The sequence below is a fragment of the Quercus robur genome, chromosome 9 (assembly GCF_932294415.1).
Source record: "Quercus robur chromosome 9, dhQueRobu3.1, whole genome shotgun sequence".
Classification (NCBI taxonomy): Eukaryota; Viridiplantae; Streptophyta; class Magnoliopsida; order Fagales; family Fagaceae; genus Quercus; species Quercus robur.
In genome coordinates, this window is record NC_065542.1 from 46,561,197 (window position 1) to 46,567,196 (window position 6,000).

The window sequence follows — 6,000 nt, forward strand, 5'->3', positions numbered from 1 at the left end:
TTTTCTTTTGATTTCCTAGGGCGTGGGCAATGTTGGCTCCCTTTTTTTTTTTTTTTTTTAGTAAACGTTGGCACTTTTTCCTTAGACACTTTGCCTCATCCTTTTTGTTCTTTTGATTTCCTGGGGCATGGGTTGAGAGTGCTTTGTTTTGTTTTTGTTCTTTTTTTTTTTTTTAACTAGACGTGATTTTTTTTTTCTTGACATGATTTTTTTTTTTTTTTTTTGCTTGTTTGTCACTTTTTTGTTTTAATTGGGCATCATTTTTTTAATAGGGGTATATGAGTAAATTTATACAAACTCATTTTTACCATCCCTCCACTTTTCCTCTCCCAATCAAACAAAAAATGAGGGAAATTAAAATCTTTTCTATCCTCCCACTTTTCCATCCCTCCAACCAAACAGACCCTAATAGTTGCAAATGTTGGGTATATTGTAGAAAACTAATGTACTTTTGTGATTACATAAACAAGAACAATAAATACATATCTAATCACAAATAATAATACAAATAGATTCAACCGTCAAGAGCAATAATTAAAAAATCAGCAAAATAATTAAATAAATCACAGATTGAAGGATGATGCAAAACTTGTGTTTGACACAATTTTCTTAAAGCAAATTTTGCCCCTCACACTATCAGTGGTGCTTAGAGATTCATGGATGTTTGTCTTTTAGGATAAAATAATCAACAACACGTAGAAAAAGTACTGCAATCTCCATGCTCAAAAAACTGAATTATGTCTCTTTCTTTCTCTTTAAGGGTCTGTTTGGAATTCGCTTATTTTGCTAAAATTGAAAACTTTTTGCAGAAAGTACTGTAGATAAATGTAAAAGTTAGCTAAAATAGTAAAGTGAGACTCATAAATAATACTAAAAAATGCAATGGGGCCCATAAATAGTAGCAAAAATAAGTTAAATAGTAAAATAAGCTAACAAATTTCATCCATGCCAAATGCACACTGACTCTATACAAACGTATGAACAAAAATTTTTTTTTTTGAGAATGTTTTCTATGTAAAAGTAGTTTTATAAATGAGGAACAATGAAAATGTATTGTTGTATATAGAATTACTAACTCAAAAATAAAATAATAAAATATTATTATCTAGACAAGAGAGCCCAATCCAAACATGCCTAAAACGAAACCTATTGTCCAAGACATGAACATATAGACTCATTATCTCTTTCATTTCCTATGTGAGACTCAAAGATTTTCACCACTTTAAGACCATGTTCAAGTAGACACAGTGAGAGTTAATTTCTTGTTCACTCGACAATATTTTTTCTAACAGCTAGTTCAGAAACCCACTAGGTAGGAGAATTACTTTCGTTGTCTACAATTCCAATTATACAGACAAAAACCCTTCAAATAGCACGAACTATGCTGTAAAAACTTAAATGGTCAAAAGGTCCAAAATCTTGTAAAGAACAAATTGGTCTTAGACTGCATGCCACAACATTAACATCCGGAAATTATTATTGTGAACAACTATTAGCAGCTAATGAATGCACACAAATGTCCCTTCTTCTCTTCTGTTTGGTTATAATAGCGATGAGGCAATAGGTAAAAACAGAACAATGCTACAGAATAAGATGCCACTATCAATTTTCATTTTTCTTTTAAAGCAACAAATTTTAGAACAAAAACTAATAAGGAAGTGTAAATACAATTCAATTTTCATTTTTTTTAATGCTAATTACTCAGCAACCAAAGAGAAAACCACAAATGAGGTGATGGTGCTGGCGGAGAGTGAGAGGTGGCCAAGTGGGGGTTGTGAAATTGAGAGTGAGGGTGATAGGTGTGTGCTAGTTAGTAGTTAGAGAGTGAGGATGAGAGTGGAAATGACTAAATGTGGGAGGGAATGGTGAGAGGGCTTTCAAAATTTTTGAGGATGAAAATTAGGAGGGTGGAGACGGAGCCTTTGAAATGAGAAGAGGGAAAATGGGGAGGTGGGAGCCACTTGGTTCTTTACCCCCAAAAATAAAAATTAGACTAAATTATAAATTACACTCTTTAAGTTTGTCTGAAATTCAGTTCAATTTTCTAACTTCACATTTGTTCAATTTAATCTTATAACTTTCAATTTAGTCCTCCCTTTAGTTTACTCAAAATTAAGTTGATAAGAACCCCCCAAAAAAATAAATAAATAAATAAAAGACCCCCAAAATAGTATAGTTTTGTGTTAAACAAAGTAAAAAGTTAACAACACAATTTTCAAGAAAGCTAACAGGGAACTAAATTGAACAAAATTGAATGTTAGAGAATTAAATTGAATTCAAATGAAGTTAGAAGACTTGATTGAATATTAAAAAATATTAGAGGGTACAATTTGTAATTTAGCCAAAAAAAAAAACTATTTTCCCATTTTGTGTATAGTCTTAAAATTAATTATTTAATAATATAAGTAAATAAAATAAATTATAATCAACTAAAAATAGTTTTTCAAAAAATACATAAATGTTAAGTAAATTTTAGAATGCTTTAGATTGATTTTTTTTTTTTACACTTTAAACTTAGTTTTGAAAATATAATACTAATTATATTGATGAAAAATTAAATTTATTTGTATAAGAAATGTACACATCAAATTTGGGTTTTTTTTTTTTTTTTTTTTTTTTTTAATTTGATTGTACACAGCTTGTATCATTACTTATATAAATAAATTTGGTGTGTACACAGCTTGTACACAACTTGGGTTTTTTTTGAAATGTACACAGCTTGTATCATTACCTCAATCTCCATCTTTTCAAGAAGCTTCTCCATGGGGAGCACAGAACGATCATAGTAAAACTCTTCATTAAGAGATTCATAAGTAAATCACTTTCAAGGCCTCTCAAATTGCCATTCATGAAATAAGGTGCAGGAGTTCTTTGCATCAGTAGAAAAGGCGCATCCATGATTGATAATCAGATTGTGGGTACTTGACCGGGTGCCCCTCCATTGATCTTGGCTTGTTTCATTACATTCATGAATTCTTTGTTTGATTCTTCAGGCTTCTTCCGATCCGCTCAGTGTCATTTCCCTCTACTCAGTATTTCAAATTATGTTCTTTCGTTTCATGGTTCTTCAGGTGCACTATTCACCAAGCTTGAGGGCAATGCGTCTTCCCCATTAATCACCATGACTTGTCCTAACTTCTTAGTTTTGAGTAGTGGAACAGTATACATCTTTAAATCTTTAATTGAAATTACAATTGTATTGTAAGTATTAAATCTCCTTTACTAAACACTAAACAGTCATATTATTACATATCTGTTTGTTCATTTAGACCCCTAAAATCAAATTGTTTAACCTAATTAATTAACCAAGTTGATTATTAGGTTTATTGTTCAGATCTAGGTTAAACAAGCATATATCATATCATGCATAAAAGCGGAAAGTAAATAACACCACAATATGATGACCTAGGAAAACCGATGAAACAAACTGTTTCAAGGTAAAAACCTGGAGAGGATTTGACCTAACTATCCTCAAGGTAAAGTAAATCCCCTAAAAGATAATCGAAGTTTTTACAATTAGATTTAACCCTAAATCTATTGCTAACTCATGTAATAACTTATTGACACAACCACATGCAAGTTCCGAATCTACGGACTCCTTCTCTCCTTGGATTTACACCAACACATGCAGCCTTACTTGTGACTTTAAGATCCCACTCAAAGGTTTCAGATCACCATCAGCAATGATCTTGATGCAGCAACTATTTTCTACCAACGCTTTATTGTAGATCTTGCTCCGGTAGATTCTTGTGTAGTTGGAAGGTACAAAACCTCTTAGATCCCACAAAGAGTAACACACAAGCCTTCCAAAAATCAGAAAAACATAATTAGGGTTTCCCTTTTATAGGTGGAGAAGTTGGAATGAAACCCTAAACGTTTTCGTGGGCTTGGGCCTGATTTAAAAATCTGCAAAATTTTTGTGCCTGGGATTTTTGATCGGTCGAGCCTAAATTCTCGATTAGTCAAGCAAGGCAGAAACTCACTTCCTTTTTCTGTAGTTAGCTGGAGTTGAACCTTGAAACCAACACTTTTAAGCATTACCTAACATCTAGACTAGACGTGTTTTATTCTTGGCTTGCCAACACAATAAAAATATGATTCTAAACATTTAAACCTAAATCTTTAAAACCTAACAATCTCCCCCTTTGGGAATCTATGACAAAACACACATACAAAATGTAATGCTTAAATTAAATACCAACCCAAATACAAGATATTTCCCTAATACAATTCCTACACAACTACTAACTATTAGTTGATAGTATAAACATCAACTGTTGAAAGAATTAACCTGTAAATTCCTGAAACACTGAAAACAAACCATAAACGCATGTGTGGAAAATATAATACCATAATCTAAGTAAAAATCTGAACTTTAATTCACAAAACATATAAAGAGACAGTAAACACATCAATAATGAATAACCTTGTCATCAATAACTATCATAATCAATAACCACATCAAAGTTTGTGAATCAAGTACATAAACACTAAGCAGATATAAACAATGAAATATAAACATCAAGACCAAAGAAAATAAAGAAAAATACATCAAACTCCCCATAAATACAAAAACTTTACTCCCCTTAAGTACAAAAAGTCCTAAACCTACTCCCCCTTTTTGTTACGAATTACCAAAGGCAAAATTAGTCATCAGAGGGTGGAAGAGGTGGAAAAGCACTCCTATACTCTGTAAAATCTGCTCTCAAGGATGCAACCTTCGTCAACAACTCATCTAGAAGCTATCCATGAAAGACTCCATCATGGCACAGAGTGAGAGAGGAGGGGCAACAGTAGGATCTACATCATTAGCACCACTAGAAGGATCCACAACTATAGTCGGATCCACAGAAGTCTCATCAGAAGCAGGCATAGCACTAGAGGCAAGAGATGTAGTAGAAGCTTCTCCTTATAATCTCTTTGATGTCCCAGTGCATGGTTCAACACTTTTCATCTGTGTCTGTCACTATCTAAGAAAGGTGGCTCCTATGGGGGCGGTGATATGAACTAACTATAAGGGTGGAAACTTAAACAACCCTAAAAACCCCAAAATCCTATAAATGTACATGGGAAAGAACAATTTCTGACCTTTACTCTTACTCCTAGAAACATCAACAATGGTTTGGATAAACAAAGAGGGAAAACACATAGAACCATCAGTAACAAGAGCATAAAGAAAAGCACATCTATTTATGGAAACAATATGAACATGAGATATAGGATAGATGTTATGACAAGAAATCCTCAAATATAAAGAATTAAGCTTAGTGAATTCACAAGAATTGATTATTGGTTCAGTACCCCAAGAAACAGGTCTACCACAAAGAAGAGACATAATATCATCAATAGAAGGAAACTCAGTGTATGGGTATGTGGGTTTACGAACTAAAGGTACTCCTAAATCTTCAGAAACTATTTGCTTATATATTGTAAACTCTTGACCACGAATCCAGGAAGTCAAGTAATGGCCACCTGTGACCTCAGAATAATCAAAGAAGTTAGAGTAAAACTCTCTAATCAAAGCAACATGAGGAGGATCAGACACCTCATACAAAAATACCCAGTTCCTAAACACAAAGTTCCTATGGATGGAGGAATCTAACTCACTCAAGATAATCTCCCTTTCACCCTAAATAGACCTATATTTAGTCAAGGTCCCATAAGTCTCTTCACACTTATCAGTGAGAAACCAAACTCTATCAACAAAAGCTGAACTAGAAGAGGATGAACCAGGGTTCCTATTAGCTCTAGTCTTAAATTTCTTACCAACCTTAGGAGCCATGACTAAGGATAGAAACAAAACAACAAAACCAAGGGCAGACTGCATTAAGAATGGTTAAAGACAAGATAACATGCAATTTTAAAAAAAAAACTATATGATGCATGACATTAGGATTCATATGATGCATGCTTTAATACTTTAAAAACAGTCAAATTTCATCACAGTGTTGAAATTTTCCAAGAAAATTAAGAATTTCAAAAAATCCTCAATCTTGAAAA